Below are 14,468 nucleotides of genomic sequence, written 5' to 3'. Positions count from 1 at the left end.
AGCAGCAGTGGTGTCTGTATCTCTCTCTCCAATGACTGATAACTCAAGAGGAGAGAAGCGATAGTGAGGGTGTCAATGGACTAATCGAACTGCACGAGTAGGTTCCAACACTTAGATTGCTACTTAGGCTTTGCTTTCACTTCTTTTACATTTTATTTGCCTCTATTTATCTCATTTCCTTTCTTCTATGCCAACGTATAGCCAATGGTTAGATTTTGACAATTGTTGTCACTTATCAAATCCTTTCTTCTCTGTGATCAGGAAGGAAAGGAGATGAGGAGAGGAAGCTATTGTACTAAACCGTACATATACCAGGATCTTCTGACTTCTGAACCACAGATAAAGTACAGACACAGGACACAGGATTTGCAAGATCCACCAGGACTTCTGCAAATCTGCAAACTTTGAAAGAATATAGGGTTTTACCAATCTAAGGAACAGGGAGGGTTTCGTGACCAAACACCTGGAGTAGAGGTACTATAGCGTAAATTCATCAGAAGTTGAGGCACAACATGTTTCTCTTCTCTCTATTATAAAATATATTGTTTTTAATAAATCCAGAGGATAAACAATATATTTGTATTATGTAAATGTTGAGCCTCAACTTCTGATGCATTTGACCAATCTAACACATTATGACAGAAGGTCTCCAGGCCACAGCCTCCAACACTGTATTCCTGATCACTCACTACCTGGGCCATGTTCATTGAGGCAACGCAACCTAAAATGTTTTAAAACCTTTTACAATGGAAAAAAAATGAACATTTCAGATGTAGTTTCAGGCCATTTTCTTCCATTTGGTGCCGAATGAACACAACCTTGATAGGATATAAGATACTGTATCCATCATGACTGTTGGAAGTGTATAGTTACTGTGCATAAATTACTTTAATCACATAATCACAGGCTGGGAAAATCAATGGATCTGTAGGTGTAACATTTTAAATTAAGCTTAATCTGACAAATGCTATCGTATCATGATTTTTCATTGCCAAATAATAAATCAGACATCCTCTTGTCCATACTATTAGATTTGTTGACACTGTAGAGTGTAGGTTTGGTGTTGATTGTGTCTGTGGTGGGTTCCAGAGTTTTTAAGGTGACTTCTCCCTCTTTATATAATGATGTCATGGGAAATTATGTTTACTACGACAATAAACTAGGAAAATACTGCCAGCATTCAGACGAGAACGAACCATATGGCTCCTGTTGTTCTGTTGGAACAGTGTGTTTAGGTACAGTCCATAAGTGACGAATAACCAAATATTTCTAAAAGGAGAGTGGGGAGGACTGTCAACAAAAAAAAAGCAGTGGAAGACATGAAAATCAGCCTGAAGCAGAGGCCCCATACAGCAAATATGGAAAAATCTTTAAAAAGAGATGCCTATTCACTGTAAATCACTGTTTGTAGAGAAGGTTCTTTATTGAGAATGCTGGGCTTCGCAGACCTTAGACTTTACACAAATAGATCTTTCCTGATTCCACTGAGACAGCATGACCCTTCATAGCAGAGCTGAAATCATATATCTACGCAGTTTGCTAAAGTGAGAAATCTAGGAGCTGTAGCCCTATCTAAAGATTGTGTGCATGTGTGTGCGCTTGTGTGCGAGTGTAGTGTAATGTAATAAATATAAACGGCGTTTGATCAAAGTGTGATGAAATGAGCGGTGTGATGATATTCTATCTTTTAGCACATTCTCATAGACAGCTTGGGAACGTCAGCAAAAAGTATGGAAAACTGTTTTGATCAGCAAAAATTCTGAAATTCTAACATGGTGAAATCCAAGAGAAATGCGGTTCAGGAAAGGCAGCAATTATTAAAGTCTTGCTGGCAACACACTGAGATATCTGATAGGAATTGAATCCTGCATATATATATATATATATATATGTGTGTGTGTGTGTGTGTGTGCGTGTGTGTGTGTGTGTGTGTGTGTGTGTGTGAGAGAGAGAGAGAGTGAGACTAAAGGGGCTGTCAGGGTGTTAGCTGTGCCTGATCAACCTGCCACTCATCCATTCCATCACTTGAGTGTGTCACCCCCATCTATTGTCATCCCTTACTTGTAAAGCCCATTTAACCGTCCACTCTTCATATTTAGGCATTGACAAAAAATTAAGTGTGGGTTGTCTTTACACCACATGAGAAAGGATGGCTCTTGTTAGTACTCCACTTGTTTCCCTTTAATCTAATTTACCAGAGGGGAGTGTGTTCATCACGTTAGCCAGCTCTGCTGTTTAACATCTGTCTAGCTCTGCTGTCTAACTGCTGTAATGATGGACTGTATTCCTTGATGCCTGATCCCTGGCAGATCAAATACATGGAAACCATGTGTTTGATGTATTTGATACCATTCTACTGATTCCGCTCCAGCCATTACCATGAGCCCGTCCTCCCCAATTAATGTGCCATCAACCTCCTGTAGTGTATTCACTGAAAACAAATGGAAGCAAATGCAGAGGGAGTAACCTAAATTTGCCCAATAAGAAACTTTCGTTATTGTTGCAAAACGTTTTGCACTAATGAATAAACCCCTGGACTTTGATCAAATTAATTCTCTGTAATTATTAATTACATGATTAAACTAATCATGTAAATGTAATTAACTAGGAAGTTGCGGCACCACAGAAAATCTTGAGATTACAAAGTTATAATTTTCTGAAAAAACTCATCAAAACTCAAACTCATATTTTAATATCTGATCAATTAGTCTTCTACGTTAGTCTCAGTCCAAACATCGTAAATTGTTGGTTATCTGCACGAACCCAGCCTTTACTATAAATCATCCATACACCAATTGGCTTGATCATTTATTTACTAGCTAACTAAATAATCACAGAAATGCATAAACAAACAAACAGGTGATATGTTACTAGCAAGGATAGGGAAGATTCCCATTCAGAAATGTTCTCATAGATGGCTGTCGGTATTCTCGTCCCCGGTTTGCATAATTTCTAGCTGCAGACTAGTAATTAGTATCTAAAATTTGCTCTCATTTTGTAGGAATCGATAGTCTCAGAGTTTAACTATGTCCAGCCATGTAGCCAATGCTCCAAGTGGTATGGTTAGGAATTTAATAACCATTGCAACCTTAACTTATACTGAGATTTTGTGGTCTAAACTATTCGCAATCACAGCTCACGCTGTGGGTTTGCTCAGTCAGAAGAGGATTTTCTAAAGAGGGGGTTTTATTCGTAACAATAGGAAAGGGCTGTTCCATGATGCTAGATCATGTCTGTGCTCATGGGGGCGGGCCAAGGACTTAGTTCAACTTTAAAGGGAATATCATTCTCTCACATTAAAGGTTTAACATCACATTACATCATTTCACAAATAGTTTCATCTTTACTCATTCATTTTATACAATAATTGCTTAGCTGGCTTCTCCACCGACAGTTTACACATTCTCCAAAATATGGCTATTGTTCAGTTCTACTGTGAAACTCTCTCCATACTGCATGGCCAGGTGGAGAGAGTCTCCGCCAGGAATTGATGACCTGAGATAACAGAACCTGGATGTAGGAGAGAGTGAGAGAGGGGGAAGCCACTATCTATACCCAGAAAGGGCCACATCATGACAGGGGTGTGCTCAGTGTAGACTACAACCAGGACGCTTCACTCTGCCAAGGCTTCCTCTCATACTAACGGCAAGTAGTTTGTTTTTATTCAAGGGTCTGACCAAAAATCTAAACGCAGCATGCAACAATTTCAAAGATTTTACTGAATTACAGTTCATATAAGGAAAGCAGTCTATTGAAATAGAGTAGTGCCTAATGAATTTATGGATTTCACATGACTGGGCAGGGGTACAGCCATGGGTGGGCCTTGGAAGGCATAAGTCTGCCCATTTGGCAGCAAGACTCACCCACTGGGGAGCCAGGTCCAGCCAATCAGAATGAGTTTTTCCCAACAGACAGAAAAACTGCTCAGCACTCCCCTCAGATGATCCCGTAGGTGAAGAAGCCGGATGTGGAGGTCCTGGGTTGGCATACTTACCCATGATTTACGGTTGTGAGGCCAGTGGGACTTACTGACAAATTCTCTAAAATGACATTGGAGGCAGCTTATGGTAGAGAAATTAACATTACATTATCTGGCAACAGCTCTGCTGGACATTCCTGCAGTCAGCATGCCAATTGCACATCTTTGGTATTGTGTCAAAAGTGCACATTTTAGTGGCCTTTCATTGTCCGCAGCACAAGGTGCACCTGTGTAATGATAATGCTTTTTAATCAGCTTCTTGATATACCATCTTGGCGGAGGAGAAATGTTCACTAACAGGGATGTAAACAAATTTGTGCACAAGATTTTTGAAAAATAAGCATTTTGTGCATACTTTATGGAAAATTTGGGGGATTTTGTATTTTAGCTCATGAAACATGGGACCAACATTTTACATGTTGCGTTTATATTTTTGTTCACTGTAATAACCTTCAATTACTGTTCTAATTTCATTCAACATGACAGTGAATGGAGGGCTTCCAAAAACAGACTACCTGGGCAGCATAGCAATGAGGGCCAGAATAGCTATTAGCGAGGCTACTCTAGCCTCGTGGGCGCCTCACTGCTCCAACCCTGGCTCTTTGCTGACCAGATGGCTGACCAATTTCTCCGATCTGCTTGAGTGAACATCTGTGCGGAGTGTTTACCATACTGTAAATACCACTGCGTTTACTTCCCCTTTATCTACAATAAAGTGGGTTTGTATGGGTAAACATGACATTTGAGTCCGACTCCTGTTTTGAAAAATTTGCAGCCATAACCTGTATAGATTTCCTAGGCTGATACCGTTTTCACACCACTAAGCCCTTTTAAAATGATCACTCTATATTTTCGGCCCTGCACTTCTGAGATTTCTCACCTCTCCTTGAAAGTCTGCTTTTCTGCCGCTTAAGCTACCCGTACTAGTGTGAGATAGATTAATACAATTAAATGTAGTTGCTGTAGCTGCGCTCTCTGCCATCTTTCTGCCAAATGTACAGATTGTTAAAGCTTAATTTTCATTAACTATGTAAATTGATTTCTCTGACAGCCAGTGTCATTTTGTGCAAAGGCTATATTAACCTATACGGGATCGGTGTCCCTAAAAGGCTATATTAATATGTGATTGGAGGAGTCCACAGGAGGTACTAGCCAATCCCTGCTGCTTTAACCTTAAATGGTTGACTTGTTTTATGAATATTTGATCTTTTCATTTAGTGAACTCATCATGTAAACTGTATCTGTTTATTGCAATGTCAGACCATGATGTACTAGTGAACACACTTGACATGTCAATTTACAGGTAGGTCATGAAGCTATGTAATTTTCATAGGCCCCTTAGAGAGCCAGAGGTAGAGGTTTTTTATTTCATAAACACGAGCTTGGGAAAAAACGATTAGTTATAGATTGAGGACACAGAAATTATGAATAAAAAAATAACACTGGATGTTTCACTGGACGACTGATGGGTAAGCAACACCTTGGCACTTCGATAGGACCTTTATCTAGAGTACTTTGAACAATAATATTCTATAAGAGAACTTGAGACAAAAGTGGATCCAAAGCACCATAAAGAAGCTCACGACATGTAATCCTCAGTACAAGGGATTACTTCTTTGTTTAAAAAAGATAATTCCTTTGTCTAAACGCAAAAAGTAAAGTGACCATTTTTCTCCCTGTTCGTCTTCTGGCCCTAAATGTGGTTTCTCATGTACACCCACTATTATGAAGTAAATGAAATACAGATTTCTCTCACCCTGCTCTGCATAATGTGCTCGCAGGCTCTAGTACGCTACGTCACATTACTCCATTAACCCGAGTCATCGTGCACAACAACACTGTTTCTAGTCTAATCGGTTTACCACACCATGCATCGCAAAATACGGGTACAACAAGTACGACGTGGTGGTCAATTTCCTCACATAACTAATGGAATAGGCTATTTTTACAACAGAGTATTGGGGTTTCATGAGTAATAGTTATAGTAAATAGTAGAGAAGGTCTATCAGTCCATCTGTTGTTCATTCATTGTTGATTGTCTATTTATGGAGGGTTCAGTCAGTGTTTCAGGTTAATCCCATATAGTGAAATTGGCCAATGTTCTACCATTGTTTATATGAGCGTCTTCATTGATTCAATAGGGTTGTAGATAGGTTGATATGGCGCAAACATCATGTCCAGTCTGTTGCTCAATTCATTTGTGTTGTCTTCAAAATGGGCCAAACACTTTGGTTATCGATTTGTCCTTGGAGAAGCCTTGAAAGCTGAATGAGTAGGAAACTTTTAGACTGCACTATCTGTGTCATGTGGATAGAAATAGTCCAGGTTTGGTTTCAATAGAAAAAGGGGATTTCATAGATTTTCTCCAGCAGCTGTACTTTATTTGCATTTAAGTCAAGACTGCACGGAGGCTTACATTAATATAGCTATCCAGATACCGCTAATTAAAGGCCAGATAAACGGATATACTTGTTTGTAGCAGTAAATCATTGGTGACGTCTAGTATTGAAGCATTAATGAAGATAGGTTAGCATGCTTGTCGCTGAGTCGTCGCTACATTTGGTGGCAGTATCCTCAAACAATGTATTTCCCTCATCACTCAGTGTCAAGTCTGTCATTGATAAGCATACATATACTTTTTCTACCCAAGCTTTCTCCCTATAACAACCCCTTAAGTGGCTGTCATTAAGCTGTTTCCACTTTCTAGTCCTGCAATTTTGTAAATCGTGACAACAGACATGTCTATGTTTGTAAGTCTATTTCATGCACTGGCACAAATGTATGCACATAAATCCCTATGTTAGGCATGTTGAATCAAAAACATAAATTAACAGACTACGACAAATAAACATTATGCATGAAATGGCAATAGAAATGTATTGGGGCTAAACAACAATGGACAGCATATGTGTTGTTTACTGATAAGGTAGAAGTGAATGAGGCATGAGAATGCAGTGTGCTTGAGACACGTGGGATATGCTTAACACCCCGGCCATCCTAAAATCTAAGCTAGATGCCCTCAATCTCACACAAATTATCAAGGAACCTACCAGGTACAACCCTAAATCTGTAAACACGGGCACCCTTGTAGATATAATCCTGACTAACCTGCCCTCTAAATACACCTTTGCTGTCTTCAACCAGGATCTCAGCAATCACTGCCTCATTGCCTACGTCCGTAATGAGTCGCGGTTGAACGACCAGCCCTCATCACTGTCAAACGCTCCCTAAAACCTTTCTAATAGTCCTGGCCCTGGTATCCTGGAAGGATATTGACCTCATTCCGTCAGCAGAGGATGCCTGGTTATTCTTTAAAAGTGCTTTCCTCACCATCTTAAATAAGCATAACTCAATCAAGAACTGTAGAACTAAGAAGAGATATTGGTTCAAGAGATATTGATATTGGTTCACTCCAGACTTGACTGCCCTTGACCGGCACAAAAACATCCTGTGGCGTACTGCATTAGCATCAAATAGCCCCCGCGATATGCACATTTCCAGGGAAGTTAGGAACCAATATACACAGGCAGTTAGGAAAGCAAAGGCTAGCTTTTTCAAACAGAAATGTGCATCATGTAGCAGAAACTCCAAAATGTTCTGGGACACTGTAAAGTCCATGGAGAATAAGAGCACCTCCTCCCAGCTGCCCACTGCACTGAGGCTAGGAAACACTGTCACCACCGATAAATCTACGAAAATCGTGAATTTCAAGAAGCATTTTTCTACGGCTGGCCATGCTTTCCACCTGGCTACCCCTAACCCGGTCAACAGCTCTGCACCCCCCCACAGCACCTTGCCAAAGCCTCCCCCACTTCTCCTTCACCCAAATCCAGATAGCTGATGTTCTGAAAGAGCTGCAAACTCTGGACCCCTACAAATCAGCTGGGCTAGACAATCTGGACCCTCTCTTTATAAAATTATCCGCTGCTATTGTTGCAACCCCTTTTACTAGCCTGTTCAACCTCTTTTTTGTATCGTCTGAGATCCCTAAAGATTGGACAGCTGCCACGGTCATCCCCCTCTTTAAAGGGGGAGACACTCTAGACCCAAACTGTTACAGACCTATATCTATCCTACCCTGCCTTTCTAAGGTCTTCTAAAGCCAAGTTAACAAACAGATCACCGACCATTTTGAATCCCACCGTACCTTCTCCACTATGCAATCTGGTTTCCAAGCTGGTCATGGGTGCACCTCAGCCATGCTCAAGGTCCTAAATTATATCATAAACGCCATTGATAAAAGATAATACAGTGCAGCCGTCTTCATCGACCTGGCCAAGGCTTTCTACTCTGTCAATCACCGCATTCTTATCGGCAGACTCATCTGGTTTCTCAAATGACTGCCTCACCTGGTTCACCAACTACTTCTCTGATAGAGTTCAGTGAGTCGAATCGGAGGGCCTGTTGTCAGTCTCTATGAGAGTACCACAGGGTTCAATTCTCGGGCTGACTCTCTTCTCTGTATACATCAATGATGTCTCTCTTGCTGCTGGTGATTCTCTGTTAAAAAAAAACTCCAGGCGAGCTTCAATGCCATACAACACTCCTTCCGTGGCCTCCAACTGCTCTTAAATGCAAGTAAAACTGAATGATCACTGCCCGCACAAGCCCGCTCAACTAGCATCACTACTCTGGACGGTTCTGACTTAGAATGTGTGGACAACTATAAATACCTATGAACACCCTGTGTAAAGAGTGATATTTCCTCAGTACAAGCATTGTACTGTATTGTATTGTAAATCACACACATACACACACATTTACACATGGGACATATCAAAAACATCACTCTTTGATGGCCTCCATGAAGTGACAGACCGACAGACCGGCAGTTTGAAAGATATTTGTGACAGCAAAATGGCTAGGTGGTGAGACAAATTTGATAAAAATCCATGCTGTGAATGGCAGGTGAAGGCGTTCAACCAGGAACACATTATGTTGTCCTTGAGTTGCAATCTGTTACCTGAAATGCTCTATAATTGATGAACCCATTCAGTGAAATCTAAATTGAAATGTGCTCCATGGCAAGCTGCAGGCTGCGAGGAGGATGAGGTTGGAGAAATTACATTTCACAGCATTGAGAACCCAGACGGTGCCATGGAGTGAATAGCTGCAGGGGAAAGTGAATTGGACTCAGTGAAAACATAGCTGCCGAAGTACCTAATTTGCTTTCGCTTACCCTGCGTGTACTCTACTCTACAGTTCAGTGTGCTGAATATGGGCCAAGACCTTCTCCCTCAGTCCCTCCGTCCTATGGAACAAGGTCAGCGCTGATATTTAAATACACACAGCTAAATTAGGCCCAGAGGTGTGCTGTGTGTTTTTGCAGCACATGATTTTCTTTCGGTGTCCTTGCCAAGACTTATTTTGGTCTGTACAGTCCGGTTCTTCAGAGGGACGTGCCTCCTCACCCCTGTCTTTCGAGACAATGACTACTCCTGTTCCAGAGATTCTCATAGATTTCCATGTCAAAGAGTTACTTTATTTCTCCACTCAAGTATAAAGACCATGACTGTGTTACTCTTCTTCAGATAGAGTGGAAGGCAAAGTCAATAAAGACTGTGTAAGAGGTGAATAATCGTTATATTGACTGTCATTATTTGCTGGGCTGATAGGCCAATTAGTGCCTTTTCATAGAGTTCTAGGAGTAGGAGCCATACTTACACTGCAGCCTTTGCTGCTGCCTTTGCTGCTATACGCAGACTTCACAATGCGCATAGGGCCCTCGACCCCCAGATTATACAATAGTAAAGAAAAATAATATATTCTATGTGTATATACAGTACCAGTCAAAGGTTTGGACACAACTACTCATTCCAGGGTTTAATAATAATAATAGTGAAGACATCAAAACTATGAAATAGCACATAACGAATCATGTCGTTACCAAAAAAGTGTTAAATTTGTGGAATTTCTTTCCTTCTTAATGCATTTGAGACAATCAGTTGTGTTGTGACAAGGCAGGGGTGATATACAGAAGATAGCCCTATTTGGTAAAGATCTGCTCAAATAAGCAAAGGGAAATGACAGTCCATCATTACTTTAAGACATGAAGGTCAGTCAATGCGGAACATTTCAAGAACTTTGAACATTTCTTCAAGTGTAGTTGCAAAAACCATCAAGCGCTATGATGAAACTGGCTCTCATGAGGACCGCCACAGGTAAGGAAGACCCAGAGTTACCCCTGCTGCAGAGAATAAGTTCATTAGAGTTACCAGTTCCTGACACTGATAACCTTATAAGGTCTCCATAAGCCTGGTTCACCAACTACTTCTCAGACAGAGTTCAGTGTGTCAAATCAACAGGAGGGCCTGTTGTCCGGACCTCTGGCAGTCTTTATGGGGGTGCCACAGGGTTCAATTCTCAGGCCGAATATTATCTCTGTATATATATCAATGATGTCGTTCTTGCTGCTGGTCATTCTCTGATCCACCTCTACACAGACGACACCATTCTGTATACATCTGGCACTTCTTTGGACACTGTGTTAACAAACCTCCAACAAGCTTCAATGCCATACAACACTCCTTCCGTGGCCTCCAACTGCTTTTAAGTTCTAGTAAAACTAAATGCATGCTCTTCAACCGATTGCTGGATGTAGTCTATCACAGGGACATCCATTTTGTCACCAAAGCCCCATATACTACCCACCACTGCGACCTGTATGCTCTCGTTGGCTGGCCCTCACTACATATTCGTTGTCAAACCCACTGGCTCCAGGTCATCTATAAGTCTTTGCTAGGTACTCCTAACTCCTACTTTGGCTGCCTTTCCTTCCAGTTCTCTGCTGCCAATGACTGGAATGAATTGCAAAAATCACTGAAGCTAGAGACATATCTCCCTCTATCACTCGTGTTAATGCTAAATTGTAATTGTTTCGCTTATATGGCCTACTTATTGCCTTACCTCCCTAATCTTCTACATTTGCACACACTGGACATAGATTTTTCTATTATGTTATTGACTGTACGTTTGTTTATGTGTAACTCTGTCTTGTTGTTTTTGTCGCAATGCTTTGCTTTATAGTCAAGACTAAATTTAAGAAGCTAGTAAGAAAGTAAGGAAGGAGAGATCTTACAGAGAGAGAGAGAGAGAGAGAGAATTAAGTGTTGGGCCACTGGGCACATACTGGTTGAAGTAAAGTAATTTGTCAACATATTGTGATGTGGAATATATGAGGAAAATGTATTGGATTTGAAAAAAGTCATCAATTTGTTATGAGGGTGACATTTTAAATGTTATGATATTTAGTGATAATGAATTGTGTTTGGTTGTCAACGCAACAAAATATCAACATTTGAAGGAGATGTATCTTCTGCTTGGATAGTTCCATCTGTGCCACTGACTACAAATGTATAATTTATATGTTGGTTTCACGTCTCCATCTCAAACAAAAATGTTAGTAAAAAAAGAAAATAACTTAATTTAAAAAAAATGTTTAATGTGCATTTAAAGTTTGATTTGATTTAATCCTATTATTTTAACATATTAATAGCATCATTGATGATATATGAGTGATAAAGTATCACATTTAATTCATTTGCTCTGTTAAAACTTTGGAATGACTTTGATAGCAACAATGAATTTGTTCTTAGCTGACTTGCCTAGTTAAATAAAGGTTCAATAAATTAAAAAAATAGCCAGGCACACATGTCAGCAAATAAAGGCCTGTTTCAAGTAAATGCCCGCTCTAAATGAAGGTTACCAGGAGGTTTTATGAGGTTTAATGTTTCATTAGTTACATTCAATAATTCAGTAATGACTAGCAATCATATTTTTATATCGCAAGTTTAAAAAAATGCTAGCTAACTGACCAGCTCAAAAACAGTCGACAACTTCTGGAGTACAAACCCCCAGAAATAATCTGAATGCTCCCCAGAATCGTTTCAGATCCTTGATATCATTAGTGTGCGCATATGGACTGCCCGCTTCAATTCAAACCACAGTTCAAACCAATTTTCAATGGGGTTCAAGTCCGGAGACTGAGATGGATTGTGGATTTTCATGTGTACTTTGGTTTATTGTGTTTTACCCCCCTTTTTCCCCAATTGTCAACCTTGTTTCATCACTGCAACTCCCAAACAGGCTCAGTGGAGGCATGGATCTTCCAAAACATGACCCGCCTAACTGCGTTCCTTAACACCCACCAGCTTAATCCAGAAGCCAGCCGCACCAATGTCTCGGAGGAAACACCAGTCAACCTGGTCAACCCGCAGGCACCCGGCCCGCCACAAGGAGTCACTAGAGCGCGGTCCACCGGCCAAACCCTTCCCTAACCTAGACAACGCTGGGCCAATTGTGGGACGTCCTATGGGACTCACGGCCATGGCCGGTTGTGGTACAGCCCAGGAATGAACCCGGGTCTGTAGTAACTCCACTTTAGACCGTTGAGCCACTCGGGAGGCGGGTGTATTGTCTTGCTGGGAGATTCATTCTCCTAACAGAGGAGGCAAACAGGTTTTGAGCTAAAATGTCCTGCTACATGATGCCGTTGACCTTAACAAAGGCCCCAGGACCAGTGCAAGCAAAATAGCCCCATAATGTCAAAGATCCACCACCATATTTTCTGGTATGCATTCTTCTTTCAAAGGCCAAACCCACCATTGGTGTGCGTGGCCAAAGAGTTCTATTTTCATGTAATCTGACCATAGCACCGCCTGGAGTTTGTTAAACGGCATTGACACTTGGATTGGAACCAGTGCTATGGTCATATGACACGAAAATAGAGGTCTTTGGCCATACACACCAGAGGTGAGTTTGGCCTTTAAAAGAACAAGGCATATGCAGAATATTCCTCATGTAGATACAGATTGACCTTTAGACTCACTAGCTGCTAGTAAAAACGTGTGTGGGGACTCGCAGTAAAGATTATTTATTTTTCACAGTGCCATAAGTACAGTATATAGCAAGCCCAGCACCTTCAGTGGAAAAGCTGATAAATATAAAATATCACCTGAGTCCCTGGATGAGACCGGGCCGCTTTGCATGACTGCACTCGGTATCTCTCCTCACTAACGGACAAATTGTGTCTGCTACGAACAAGGGCAACATGGCCTACACACACACACAAAAGTACACGCACGCAAGCATGCATGCACACACACACACACACCTTTGACCAGGCCCAAAACCCTGGTCAAAAGTAGTGCACTACAAAGGGAATAGGGTGCCATTTGGGATGCATCTCACAGCAAACAAGGCTCAACTACTGCTGTTCAAACACTAAGCCCCAGCTAGGGAACATTGTTACCCACTAACAGGGTAGCAATGTTAACAGGCATGTACAGTTTCCTCCCTATTCACTCTATTCACACTATTCAGGCTGCACTTTTTGTGACTAACGTAGGGCCACACACATTTCTACATAGAGAAATTGCTTCAACTCCCAAGGCACCCCATTCCACAAAGGAAAATGGAGACACCTAAGTGCTTGTTTACAGCTTTGCCGAGGAAGAACAATGCTATACTCTTTCTAAGAGTTCTGAATAAGGCATAACACTTTTGGCTTTCTATCTTAGAAATTAGGAGGGCTCCATGGCATCAAAGTAGGATTCAAATATAAGCTTCACTTGCCAGGTTCCACACCTTATATTGTAACAATCACTTTGTAAGTTTGTATAAAATGTCCCTCCTCACTGCCCTCAGACAGAAAAAGCAATACTGTCCTGTCAGTCTATGCGCTATTCACTCAGTTTATACTCCCTTTCCAAGAACCACGGTCACTCAAGTGCCATCTAAAAGTAATCAGTGCCATGTCTCTAACCCCAGCCAACAGGATCAGCTGGGGCTTTGTGAAAGCGAAATAGACTGCTGGACCCTGCCAAAAAAGCTTCAAAGTAATTTCTCCCAATCGGAGTCCCAGGATAGTTGTTAATCCACCATGCCCACCTGCTCATCATCTATAAATAAACTGGCCGCAACTTGTAAAGACGCCAGTTAAAAAGAGCCAGGTTTGAGGTCAGACTTTTATTACATCCGATCATTCTTCATTTCCGCTTGCTTGAGCAGAGCAAATTGGCACAGGAGACACCACACTGGGAACAGGTTGAGGAACTGTGGGTAATGGAAGACAGGAAGTAGACAGGACAGTAAGAGTATGTTGCAATTGACTTCAAAGTGCAGCTGTGCTATGCAAATGTTCTGTCATGACTTTACTCTCATTAATCTAATGACTGTTATTTATCGAATCAACTAACTGTGTTTAATTGTTACAAGATTAAATAAATCATGCAACAATTAACTCATTAGGTATTTGGGGCACCACGAGAGCTCTCTTTTAAAGAGTTACAATCTCCCGAATTAAACTCTTTAGGTCTTGACCTATCACATCCATAAAACAGTCAACGTATTAAATAATAACCTCTTATATCATCATTCTGAACAGTCGTAACCTTCTTGGATCTGCAAAAACACCAGCCTTACTTATGATTCAGTACTACACAAATTGGTTTAATTATTTATTTACTAGCTAACTAAATAATAACACAGA

Source organism: Oncorhynchus mykiss, chromosome 25 (assembly GCF_057628025.1).
Source record: "Oncorhynchus mykiss isolate SJ-2025 chromosome 25, ASM5762802v1, whole genome shotgun sequence".
Taxonomy (NCBI): Eukaryota; Metazoa; Chordata; class Actinopteri; order Salmoniformes; family Salmonidae; genus Oncorhynchus; species Oncorhynchus mykiss.
This window is presented reverse-complemented; position numbering follows the sequence as displayed.